Raw genomic sequence first — 13,886 nt, 5'->3', positions numbered from 1 at the left:
GACAAATGTATGAAAGAGCCTGTTAGCGTTGTCTCCTTCGCCCTCCAGATGAAGAGAAGTTGGACAAAATGATCATGTTCGCCCAGGAACACATAGTGTCCTCAGCAACACCACAGAACCTGGTCTGATCGAGCTGCCAGGCAGAGGGAGTTTGATCCCACCTAATCTTTACTCTATATTTTACCGAAGCCTGAATAGATGGCCTTTTAAGGACAGCCCACAGGAAGTGGAAGCAGAGAATCCTCAAAAGCCTCTTTTGTTCGGCTTTATTATTACATAATGGAATATGTTTAGATATCTTTACGTTTGCTAGATGTTTAACGTTGGTCATTAGTCAAGGTTCACCTTTGTGTCTTAAAGGACTAGTCCGTGTGTGTTTAACCCCCTGTGTGTCTGGAGTCAGGTCTGTTCAGTTACCTTGTGTTAGGCTGAAGCTAGTCTTCTTATTGTTCAGGTGCTTTTAAAGCACTACATTAAACTGTACAATGTACAGTGGAAATCATTCTGACCAAAGCTGTTACATGTGTGGCAGCATAACGACAGCAGTGGCAGCAGTGTTGTCTACTTGTTAAAGAAATCATCCTTCAAGGTTCAAGTCATTTCTCTATTTATAACAACAAACCACATTAGTCAACATTCCTGTAAATGTGCTAGTGTTTGTTTTTTTAGCCACATGGTGCTGTGAGGACTCACAGAGACACACAAGTCACGTAGAGCAACTGGAAGCAGAAGAGAACTAATGCAAGAACACAATGACCACATCCACTATTCAGTACACACAGTACTGCCAAGCAATAGAAAGAAACAGGCCACAAATCAGCAATACTCTTAACCACATGTTATAGACATCAGCCATGCACATCAATAAGACTTCAGGGTTGTAAAATGATAGAGTCACACACTAAACATGTTCTGCAGCATGAAGTCCTAAGACAGAATGGTACAAATGAATAACATACTAATAAATATGCTCATACTTACTCAGGCCCTGCTCCATGCATACTGTATGACAGGAGGCACATTAGCAACATAATCTGAATGATCGTAGGTAGCACATTTCTTTTGTGCACTGGGGGTGTTCTCATCTTAAAACTCTGCAGTAAGGTGTTGTCGCTGGAACTTTCCAGCTGGTAATGTGTTACACATTTGAGAAACTAAACTGTGTAACAGAGAGGCACGATTGGCTGGAATAGCAGGTCATGAAGAGGATCATGGATTATGGGATTCCCTCCAAGAGCAGACCCTCTGCCCCTGTTGTCTGCGATTTTCTGCTCGGTAAAAGCACTAAGTGGAAGTGGGAACTTTGGCATTTAAGATCTTAAACATCAGACAGGCATCAAAGTGTTTCATTAAGCATGTTAATCCTTAATATTAAGGCTGCTATATTTGCTAAGAAGCAGTGGTGGTGCACTCAAACGCTGTTAACAGCAAATGTCCGCTCTGATGAAGTGTTCTCGCCAAGATACTGAATCCACATCAGATTAGAGGCTCTGTTGCTGACCTCAAAAATCAGGGAGAGGGAGACAAAAATGGATTTTACTTCTACCCCTCCTGTCTTTTGCTGCAGTATTTATGTCTTTTCCAGTGATGTTGTTCAGAAGCATCAGTGATGAGATAGGAACTCACACTGTTTTCAGTCAAAATGACTCTTCTCTACTTTGTCCTGTCCATCAAGCTTGTGGAGAATGTTCTTTCAAGAATCTCTAGAAAGATCAATTTTGTCCTGTTTGTATTCACAGAAAACAGAATCATCATGAGTTTCACAGAATAGTGATGTGAGGACACATGGACAAGGTCTCCAGAGACAGTCCACAGTGATTGACACCAGGTCCAAAACTGTACAGTGTTCAAGAAATGTCTGCTGTCAGCTGATGGGTATTACCCGTCGGCACCACTCCTCTCCCTCCCTCCTCCTCCAATCACAGCCTCTCTCCTCTTCATCCAGAAATTAAATTTAGTTCATCCTGATGCTGAATGGGCGGGATGTCACTGTTGCTAGGATACATCATCCTGACGACTGGCTGGCTTTCCTTCAAGGCTACAGACGAACGAGGGAGGAGGGAATGAAGAGGGACAGAGGGAGGGTAGGACGGGGGGGATATAAAGCAGGGAGGGTAACAAGGAAGGAAAGAGAAAGAAGTGAACAATATTATTAGGAAGAATGTAGGGGTGGAGGGGTGGAGGGGTGGAGGGGTGGAGGGGTGGGGAAAAGAATCGAAGGAGGGTATGCAAAAGGATAGAGGAGATTGAAAGGAAGGAGGGAGGTGGGGGAAAAGAGGGGAAGGGAGGGAGGGAGCAAAACAAGAAAGAGAGGAAAAGAAGGGGCACATTGGAGGGAGTGAAGGAAAGAATGAGAAGCAGAGAAGGAAAGAGGGAGGGATGAAAGGATGGGGAAGGAGGAAAGATAAAAAGGAGGAATGATGAGAGGAATGGGTGAAGAAATGAGAAAGGAATGAGCAATGAAAGACAGGAATGACATCGAACACAAAGGAAAAAGGAAAGAGGGAAGGAGAGAAAAGGAACACAGAGGGAAACACCTCGTGTTGTTTGTCATTATGTAATCTGCTCTCTCTCTCTCTGTGTCGCCATCGTCCTTTTCCACAGACCCCACCCCCTTGGCATCGTCCTGGCAACAGGCCGGCAGACTGATGTTGCCGGGAGTGACTCCACGGTAACACTTTTAGCACGGTGCTACACTGTATGAAGGAGGTCAGTTAAAACACGCTGCTGCATAATGGTTCTGATTTATTCATCACACTGATTAATATTTACAGCCACTGCCCTGTAGCTGCTGATGAAAGTGCACGAGCTGTTAGTAACCCAGTGAAAACCTAATAGGATGTTAAAAAAGGGTCATGTCGAAAATGATCTGCTCTCAATGACATTTCACATAAAGAGTCCAGTCACTGTGTGACACAGAAGAAGGTTATTCAGTGATGCAGGAGGACAGACACAAACAACAGGCCCAGTCTGGTCAGTGTGGGCGCTTCTGCACTGCTTCACTTCACGCACTGGGTTTAGATCTATCAATAGAAATACGTGGCTACATGAAAACCACATTTGATCAGGAGGATTTCCAGTCATGCTGACATGAAGTGTTTCCACCCACCTGTCGTTATGCACGTTTTCAGTGTGCTCATAAAAAAACATGATGATGTATCAATAAAGTGCAGTGGAGACAAGACTTGGTGAATGAATCACAAACATGAGGGACTTAACAGTCTAACTTAGTCTAACTTATTAGTCACTCAAGCCTTCGGCCCTCCGGAGAGACAAGAAACAGCAGCAGAGAAACCATCAGACCCCCGACCCCCCAACCCTCTCCTCAGATGAGGACATGAAACAAACGGAGGTGTCACGTTTTCACCCTCGTTGTGCTTCCTTTGGGATCTGACCGGTGCTCTTTCCAGTCGGTCTTCTGAGGTTCGATGGCCCCCGACTGGACAATTAGAGCCGCCACCTGTTGATCTGTTGATCTGGCTCTGCCCGACTGGATGGAGATGTGAATCAATCAGCGATCTAATTTGTTGACACTGAGGAAACTCTTCTCTTCAAGCTGATGCTTCTGCTTGTGTCCAGCCCTCACAGGTTGGAAGGCTGCAGATGCAGCGGAGGAGCTCCAGTGAGGCAGACAGAGGGTGCGTTACGTCACCCGAAAGCCCTCTGCCCACTTTGGCAGCTGCAGTTGCCGGTAGGCTTAAATGGGTTAACAGACATAAAGTGAGGTAATCCGCAGTGCTTGCAGTGCAGCGGGGCTGGAGAGGTGGCACTGGGTGCTGGCTCAGCATTGTGTTTATCCCTCTGTGGAATCGACAGAGCATAAAAGAACTGCTGCAGCGAGCCGCTCTCATTCACAGCAGGATTAGAAGAGCCTTTAGTTGTCTTTTTATTATGATTTTCTTTTTTTTCTCCGCCTGCCCTCGACAACACAGACGTGAACACACTCGGTGAACACACAGCGACCGAGCTGACTGTCAGGGCAGGGCTGTCCATATAACCAGCTCTTTGCTCTCCATCCCTGCCTCCCCTCTCCTCCATCCTAACATCTGGGTCACAGATAAGAAAAGTTTGACGTGCAAATAAAGCAACGCCCATTCAGTGCGAAAGCCTGCTGCCACTCATGTTCTACGGAGACATTCTTTGCTCTTTTTCTCCTCGGACACTTAATGACCATCAAACATCGTGTGCTTTAGCTCTAGTTTCATTGGATGGATTTCACATTTTGCTAACAAACCTAATTGCTGGCAGTCAGATAGGTCTTCACCTCTCTCCGTCTCACTCCTCATTTGAATGCGTGCCTTGGATGCTGATGTTTTTTCCTCTCGTGCAGGTTGGCAGAGCTGCAGCTATTTTTAGAAAGAGGAATTGCTTTGGGGAACCCCTTTAAGCACAGCTGCCTGCCGCTCGGTCTCCCCCTTGTCTACGACACATGCTCGCTCTCCACACCTTATATACAGATGTGCAGGTCCTTTCCTCTGTTTTCCTGGAGCTATGATGGATAAACATTTTTCAATTTGCAGAGAGGAGCCAGAGTCCTGTGAACATGACCATTTTCTCTTGAAAAGCCTGACAAATATAACAGAAAAAACGAGTGCAGACAGCAGGCAGTCCAAGCAGGTATATCTGTGGAAGGAAACATATGCATTGCCTAAGGACATCTGCTCTCAGGCACAGATGATGTTTATTACTTCCCATGTGACATCTTGAGCTGATATTAGCTGAGACAGCTGACGAGCTTCTGTGTCACTCAGACGTTTGCACTTGGCACATGTCTGCTGATGGACACACAGGAGCTGTTGGGCTCCGACGTTCATATCAGCTGCTCACTCACATAGTATCTGACTGCAAAATAGCTTATGATGGTAAATACCATGTAAATGCCCCCACCATTTCATTGGCGTGCTAGTTTGTTGGATGATTGGCCAGCTTTGGCCAATCACCTGCCTTGTGCAAAATGCACCATCAGCTTTGATGGTGCATTTTGCCGTTGCCATGTATGTGGTTGTGAGAGTTTGTCACCACTAGCTGACAAAAACTAAAACTTTGATGGGACACAGGACCTGAGGGCTGGAGGGGCTGGACACCTGCTACAGTGTCTGTCAGGCCAAAAGGTGACAGTGTTCTGTAGCAGAGGTCTACAGAGAGAGCTGTATTAGTAAGTTAACAGGACAGGAAGTTGACATAGCATGCATCTTAATTAGCCAGCTGATGACTCACAGCTGAACAGAGTCTACAGCCATGCTACCAGCTGGGGGAGGCTGTACTTATACTAATACTAAATGCTAATGTCAGGATGCTAACATGCTTCCAATAACGTTTGCATGCTCTTTTTTGCAGTTATAACATTTACCATTAACACTGACTTTTGTTTTGCCTGCTAGCATGCTAATATTTGCTAATTAGCAGCTGAGGGTGATGAGAATAGTAATTGTTTTGGAGAAATTAAGATTTTGACCTGATGATGGCACCATATGAAAAATTAAAGGATCATTAAACTAATTACACGTCTTATCTCAAAGGTCAACCTGCTGATGGCACTAGAGGAGAAGACTGGGAATCACCAAAGGCATCAGGATCTATCCTCTGGGTACCATTAACAAAGAGATTTTTCACTAGAGACATCAAGAATCCTCTGGGGATCATGAGTGTGTTTATTACATTTCATAGCAATCCATCCAGTAGTTGTTGATATAAATCTGAACCAAAGTGGTGGACAGACTGACGTTACCATTCCCAGAGCTGCTAGCATGGCTAAAACCCTGCCGCAGTGACGAGTCAGTAACATTCTGAATGGTGCTTTTCTCCCGTGGAATGAGGCTCTGTGCTCAGCGGTCTGACGGTTGTGAACTACATCTGTAATTACCAAAACATCACCTTTGCACACATTGTCTCGCTCTGTCTCATTAATAGACTCCCAGGCCCTGTCTCAGGTTTCCCTCAGATAGCTTTGTATCGCCATTAAAACAAAAGCCAATGTAACGATGGCATGACACAGCACACTTTATCCAGATACTGTTTCACCACTGCAGCACTTTTAACAGAGGCCTTGGACAGTAAGCGCTGTGTGGCCGCACGTCCACAGCTGGGGAAGTGTTTGACGGCCTCTGACCTCTGACCTCTGAAGGATGCTGGAGATGCATAGAAACTCAGCTGCACTGCATGCACTGTCACTCTCCATCTTTGCTATCACAGAGAAGTGGAAAACATTTTATCCACCAGATCAGCTAAATCAGTTTCCAGTGTCTCTTTGGATCGTTTCTTTGAGGCAGTTAACACCAACAGATTACAGATTCAGACATTGGGCATCTGTTCTCCGTGAAAGATGCTCCAGAACTTTGCCAGATCAGGACCCAGGTAGAGTTCCTTAAACACTCTTGTTGGAACAAAGCATTTCCAGGATAGGCTACCGAGAAATGTTCACATATAATAAGCAAGAGTCTACAGCTAACGAGCTAACGAGCTAACTGCTGGAAGAATTCTAGCATGCACTCAATGACTAACGTGCATCCAATAGTTATCATGAGATTTCACTACTACAAACCTCATAGTGGCACTAGAGGAAAAACTCAGGGGTTCACTAAGGTCAGTAGAATTCATCCTCAGGAGACCATTCATTCATTCATTATGTATACCGCTTAACCCTTAAAGGGTTGGGGACATGTGCAAAGACCTGCATGTCTTTGCACCGTGGGAGGAAGCTGGAGTGAACATGCTAACCACCACACCACTGTGCTGCCCTGAGCGACCATGAATATCTGTACAAAATGCTTTGGCAATTTGTCCAAAAAGATGTTTAGATATTTTATTCTTGACCAAAGTCGTGGGTTGACTACCTGACCAACGGGCAGCCCATCACTGCCAACCCCAAAGCCACGCTGTCTGTGTGCAAAGGGCTTCAAACTACTTTGTGGTTTTATTCGAAGAAATGATGGTCATCATATTAAATCATTTAAAGTTTACCCATAAAGTCTGTAGACCTGAGACCTTCCTGTGCCACAGTGCCCACACCTCAACCAGGTTTCTCACAATTCAGTGTTCTTACTGAAGGTGGTCTGACTCAGCTAATTACATTCATGTGCACTGTCTTTAATCTAGGCTTTATGGGGAAATATTAGTCCAAGTAAACAGCCTCTCTTTGTCTCTCTGCTGCTATCATCTTTCTTCTTGCTGGCAATCTGAGGCTGCATCGGTGGAGCGCGCAGCTATAAATAGAGGGATCACGTTCACATCACTGGTGAAAACTGATTCCTTTTGTGTTTGAGTTGTTGACATCTTTTTTTGCCACTGTTGTCATCATTGGAGGTTTTTGTCACACCCCCCAACATCATATCTTATTATTCAGCAAATAATGCAGTCTTTCACCATTGTCCTGGTCGGGGTCTTGTTTTTAGCATTCTGTCTGCCACAGAGAACTGTTCTGTCACAACATCACAGACATGAAGATACTGCACACCTGCTTCCATCAGATCCCCACTTTGTCCCCTCAAACCCCTCTGCTGATGAACTCTCTGTACTCATGGCGGCCTAACGTTTCTCCCACTTAGTGTGTGTGTGTGCGGCTGCTGGCTGACTCCTAACAGCTCTATTTGCGTGTGCTGTCACTGAGACTGATGGCAGAAACAACAGACTAGGGGGAGGAGGCGAAGTACTGTTGGTGCTGGTGAAGGGGGGGCAGCAATCAAAGGAAGCCAGGCGATGACTCAGAGATTTTAGAGCACTGCCTCCTCTGGTTGCCAGCCTGCCTGTCTGTGTGGCCGACAATCTGCTGACTCCTCAGCGCCTTATCAGACACCTCTGTTGGTCTGGTTGTGCTCTGTCCTGACCCACACACACACACTTTACCCCAGGATTGGCATTCAGGCCAGACCATGTGCTAACTCTGTCATTAGAAATACAGGAATATATTGTTCATACTTTATCATCCATTGGAAATTCACTGTTTAGGCTGACCTAAAAGAGAATGTTCGCACCATGACACATGATCCTACTACAACATGCTTACATGCTGTAATGTTCAAAACCTTGTTATTCCCCCCTACCTGTCACACTACATCCTGCTCTGTTCAGTGTTTTAGGTCCTGTCACTTTAAGGCCTCCCCCCTGAATAGCTCCCACCAGCCTGAACAGGCCCCCATCAGCTGTACATCTCCAAAGGGAAAAGTCATTAGCCGAGCAAGTTCAACAGACTAACCTACCAAATGAGCAGCAAAACAACAGAAACCAGCACGTTACTGCCACAGACAGCCATACTTAGTGTGGGAGAGTGGCATCGATCTTCTTGTGTCATTGTATTTCCCAGAATGTCAAACTATTTCTTTAACTCTAACTTTATCACAGCACAAGCCTCTGTGGCTTCTTTTCTCGGCCTCTCGATGGCTCCAAGCTCCATGCAGTCCAGATGTATCCAAGTGAGATGGTGAACTCCCAGTCAGCCTCTAATGTAGATATTTTACATTTTAGAGATATCCACAGGGTGTTTGAGTTTAGTGTGGCTTCATCATTGTAATCATCATTATAGTGGTTCTCCACCGATTTCATTTCAGGTCCTCATAGACACATACAGAGGTATGTTCCAAAGTGATTGATAAGTGCCTAGACCAATCAGACTAAATGTAAAATGTCAGTAAACAGTGAAGCCTAATGGCAGCTTTAAAGGGTCCCCTGGGAAACCACACGGTGCCGCAGGCTCAGGGTCCACGTCAGCCTTGTTAGGCTGGTCTTAGGGTGGAAGACATCAAATGTTTGAATCACTGCTGCAGATCACTTCTTACTTTTTTCCACTTTTTACTGATATTAGTCGTGTTATGATGTGGTTCTCCACCAGCCAATGGATGTGCGTCTGTCCAAGGCTCCAGCCTGTCCGTCCTTGGGAGCTGGATCTCTCCTTCACTGTGGTGCTCCTGGAGGTTTCTCTTTTCCCACTGGGTTTTTGGAGTTTTTCCTTCCCGAAGAAGGAGGGTCATAAAGGGCAGGTGATGCCTCGGACTGATCCACCGGACTGATCCATTGGCCTCATCGACTGCTGGACTCTTTATTAGAGTGTTTGTTCGCTTACACTTGTTTATTTCAGTGAACTTTGTAAAGCACTGTGAGACACTCTGTTGTGATATTGGGCTATACAAATAAAATTGAATTGAATTGAATTGAATTATTATTATTCATATATTAGCTATTGTCATGTTTTTCACTGTTACTATATTGCTTATTATTAGTCATTAGTCTCTCTCTCTCTCTCTCTCTCGCTCTCTGTCCAACCTCCTCCCAACATGGACCCCGACAGAAAGCCCCCCCCCCTCTGAACCTGGTTCTGTTCCAGGTTTCTTCCTGTTAAAGGGGAGTATCTATACACAGTGCTGTTTCCCAGGTTCCACAGTCACTAATAGAGTTACATTATCATCCTCACCTTTGAGGAGATGGTGTGATTCCCAGCTCTGTACTGAGGTCTGTCTCTGTCACTCATCTGTCTGCACTGTTCAACAATCCATCGCAACCATCTGGCTCTGACATCATCACTATTTTAGATTCTTGACTGGTCACAGGAGACAAAAGGTAGCAGAGGTTAAATACTTCATAGCATCAAGCGTTAGGAAACATACGGTTGGTAGAAAGTTGTGGAAAGTATCTCCACCAGCATCTACTGTCATGGTGTCCATCGGCAGGGCGACAGGAGCTCAGACAGAGGCAGTGTTCTGTGACAGCTTCTGACACAGAGAAAAGTTCAGTTAACTTTCCTTTGATTCTAAGTATATAAGTGTTGGAGGTGGGTTGAAAGGATCCAGTTTCTGCTATCAGGTGCTATCTTTTACACAAATGATGAACAACTTGAAAAGAAAGAGAAGATGAGACAAGTGAGCTGAGCAGGTGAGAAATACAAACCATCTAAAAACAATGGATACATGAAAGCGAGAGAGAAACCGAATGATGCTGACACTAATGACTGAACTGTCAAACAGATCAAATCATTTTAACAGTCACTGGTGTGCCACTTGTTTATTTATAGCAGCACGCAGCCTTTATACTGATATTAGTCCTGTTATTATCATTCATGTATTAACTATTGTCATGTATTCACTGGTACCATATTGGTCATTATTATAGTCATATTCCTATTGTCACCACTATACTTGCTGTTAGTATTTTGGTTGTTTGCTGTGCATCCTCCCTCCCAACCCTCTACCCCGTTCTCTCTCCCGCTCTCTCCTTGACCCCGACAGAAAGTCTGACTGAGCGATTGATTGATTTTAAAGATGGGATGCATATTTGTAAAATGACTGTAACTGTGTTAAGAGTCACATTTAAAACTGTGGTTCTTAGCAATGATTAACTTTCCATTAGCAACAGTTCAGTAAAACAAATGAATGATAAATAAACAGCTTGATATTTTCATATGTGATAAGATCAATAAATAGGCTCTATTTATAACTCCAAATAGCCAGCAGCCACGACTTGACTTTCCACCAAGAATTCTTAATGGTCACGAGTCTTGCAAAGGTCATACAGCAGGATTAAGTGTTGTTTATTCCAACAGTTCTGCATAAACAGTAAAACAACCTCATTCTTCCCTGTTTTATGTCACGGTTGACAACAAATGCAGGAAATGGCAGAGACATGTTAGAAGAGACAAAAGGAATTGGACGAGGACAGAAATGTGTCTTCTGTTACGACACATTAACAGATGTGATGTAAGATGCAGACATGTCTGCCACTGTCTGTGTAGCGCTGTAAGCTACCAATCAGTGGCAGGATGAGTCACTGAGAGAGGAGGACGTCCATGTGGGAGGAAAGGTTAAGAGAGGACGCCGCTGAGAGCCTTTGGACTGGGGAAGCTTTTCATTAGCAAAGCTCTGGATGCTGCTGTGGTCCTGTGGAGCGGCAGGACCAGTGTCAAGATTAAAGAAGCAGCGGATTGGCTTGATTGAATTTTTCCTTAGATAGTGGATGGCAGGGACACTCAGGAAATATGGGTGGATAGACTGTAGATCCAGATCACATTAAAATGCAGGAAATTGGCTCCCCAAGAAAGAAGCGATTAAAAGGAAATGTCAGATTCCCCTGTGACACAACATAAACCCCCAAACCACCCATGGGTCCCTACGGGAGGGTTGGCTCTGCTGATGATTGAGTATGTGCTGCTAAGTGACCAGCATTTATCTTGTTAGTGGCAAAAAAAGGTAGAGGAACCTCTAGGGTGAAAAATACACAAATGACTGAATGTTTAGTGGAAAAGAAGAGGCTATTTTTAAGGCAGTGGGTGATGTGTACACAGCTACAAATCCCTTTGTAGCAGATGAATCTGTGGGTTCTCAGCGATGTTCCAGAAATAAACTGAGCTACTTATATTAGTATTATATTGCTTTAATGGTTGTATTCTCAAAATGTCCTGACAATGTGCACCTTGAGAAGAAAAAATACTGCTGACAACTTCTTATTGGTAAAACATCTCTTTTTGAATGCTGTATACTAGACAGAAGTTCATCAACTGACCAATTTTACAAATTAAATAATCAATTCATGGAAAAAATAATCAGCAGGTGACTCCAGAGTGCAAAGAATCATCAGCTCAATAGTTTAAAATGAGCTCCAACTCTATTATTCCTCATCATTCACAGAATAATAATCTACTGACACTGTTACCGTTCTTTTACTTAGTATGGTTTTCTGTTTATACTTCCGAACTTGTAACAGAGTATTTTACTGTGTGGTGTTACTACGTTCACGTCAGTAAAGGATCTGAATACTTCCTCCGCCACTGATGATGATATCATATAGTGTATAAGGTATAACATTTAATCCAGCTCAGATACCAAGGGTCCAAACCTCACCTTTGATCCATGTCACCATCTGGCTCTGGTTTGTCTGACTCGAAGTGTCATTGCACATGCTGCTAGCTACTTTAGCAGTGATGAATGTCCTCTCAGCTGTTATTAGTGCAATGGTTAGAGCAATGATAAGTGATGAAAGAAAAGGCCTTGGTGGGCAGCTGTGCCATCCATATGAAAACAGTGGCTCATTTTCACTGTGACACTGGCCTGAGATCAGCATCACTGCCCGTGTCGTGTGGCCTCATTGTTTATAGTGTACTTGATTCAGTTTTCCTTTACCCCGCTTGATGAACCACCCAGCATCCTGCAGGTTTGCAGTGTTCAGCAGAGACTTTGGATGTAGCGTGAGAGCGTTCTGAGGGCCAGAGCCAGCCAACCACATGACCTCGCTCTGCCCAAACCAGCCGATGTGGCGCTTTTCATTGAACGTGAGGATTAGAAGCCAGTTGTCCCTCATCTCCTCAGAGGCCCAGTCTGCTCTCCCTGTGGACGACTGCTCTCACGCTGACATTCAATGTTGCAATGTTGCACTTCATTTCAGTTCAAAGCTGTTCTCGTCCTGTGAGGGAAAGGTCAAAAGCTTGGTACACAGTTTGAACAGGAATATGAGTCTGCAGCCGTGCTCGCTGCTCTGTAAGGTTGGACTGGCACATTCACATCATGATGTTTATTCTCTGAGTTGTAATTCCAATAAGGACAAAAAGGACATCTCTGCTTGATGAAAAGGACAACACAGGTGTCGACAAAGTGAGAAGAGTCATAATGGCTGCAGAGCGTCCATCGCTGACATCGAAAACATAATTTGGTACTGATGCTGACGAATCAAATCAGCTTTAAAAGGAAACATACCCCTACAATACAAAATACCCCAAAAGAAGCTCATTTAGGCTTCTTGATAGACGACTAGGTAGGTATTACTGGATAATATCCACCGCATCATGAGGCAAGCTATCAGGAAATGACACCTCCATTCCAGATGAGCTCAACACATTCTTTACCCACTTTGAGGACCACAGTCGTCATCCCACAAGAGAGTGAGCAGCCACTCACACTCACATCAGGTCAGGCAGGTTCTACCAAATATTAACAGCAGAAAGGCATCTATCTATCTATCTATCTATCTATCTATCTATCTATCTATCTATCTATCTATCTATCTATCTATCTATCTATCTATCTATCTATCTATCTATCTATCTATCTATCTATCTATCTATCTATCTATCCATCCATCCATCCATCCATCCATCCATCTAGCAGTGAGGGTAACAACATGGCATAAAGGCATCATTAGGTCTGGCTCCTTCACTACCAGGGAGGAACACATGGTAAATGGACTGTACATGTACAGCACCTTTCTCGTCTTTTTAAACCACTTAAAGAACTTATACACGACATTCACACATTCATATTCACACTCCAAAGCACTTAAGGATTCTGTGTTCTGCCCAAGGACACCTTTAGACACTTAGACACAGATTTCTAGGTGAACAATGTGCTCTACCTCTGAGCCACAGCTGCAGCCACAGGACTCCCGGAGCTTCACAGGGCCGGAACTGAACAGCCCTGGTTTAGCAGGTTAGCAAGCTAACAATTGCTAGTTATTAGAACGAAACATGGCGCACAGCTGAGGCTGATGGGAATGTCATTATCTCATGTCATCTCATGTCATTATATGATCAACCAGTCTTTACTAACAGGCTATGTACCACAGTCCTTCAAAGTAGCAGTAATTAAACCTCTCCTGAAAAAGCCCAGTCTTGATTCAGGTGTATTAGCCAACTATAGACCTTTATCCAACCTTCCCTTTCTCTCCAAGATCCTGGAGAAAGTTGTAGCCAATCAGCTGTGTAATTTTTTAAACTCTGATAGTCTATTAGAGGATTTTCAGTCAGGTTTTAGAGCGAACCATAGCACAGAGACAGCACTGGTGAAGGTTACAAACAACCTCCTTATGGCATCAGACAGAGGACTTCTCTCTGTCCTGGTCTTGTTAGACCTGAGTGCTGCTTTTGACACCATTGACCATCACATCCTGTTACAGAGACTGGAACAGTTCATTGG

Source organism: Pempheris klunzingeri, chromosome 22 (genome assembly GCF_042242105.1).
Source record: "Pempheris klunzingeri isolate RE-2024b chromosome 22, fPemKlu1.hap1, whole genome shotgun sequence".
NCBI classification, from domain to species: Eukaryota; Metazoa; Chordata; class Actinopteri; order Acropomatiformes; family Pempheridae; genus Pempheris; species Pempheris klunzingeri.
Note: the sequence above shows the minus strand (reverse complement) of the source record.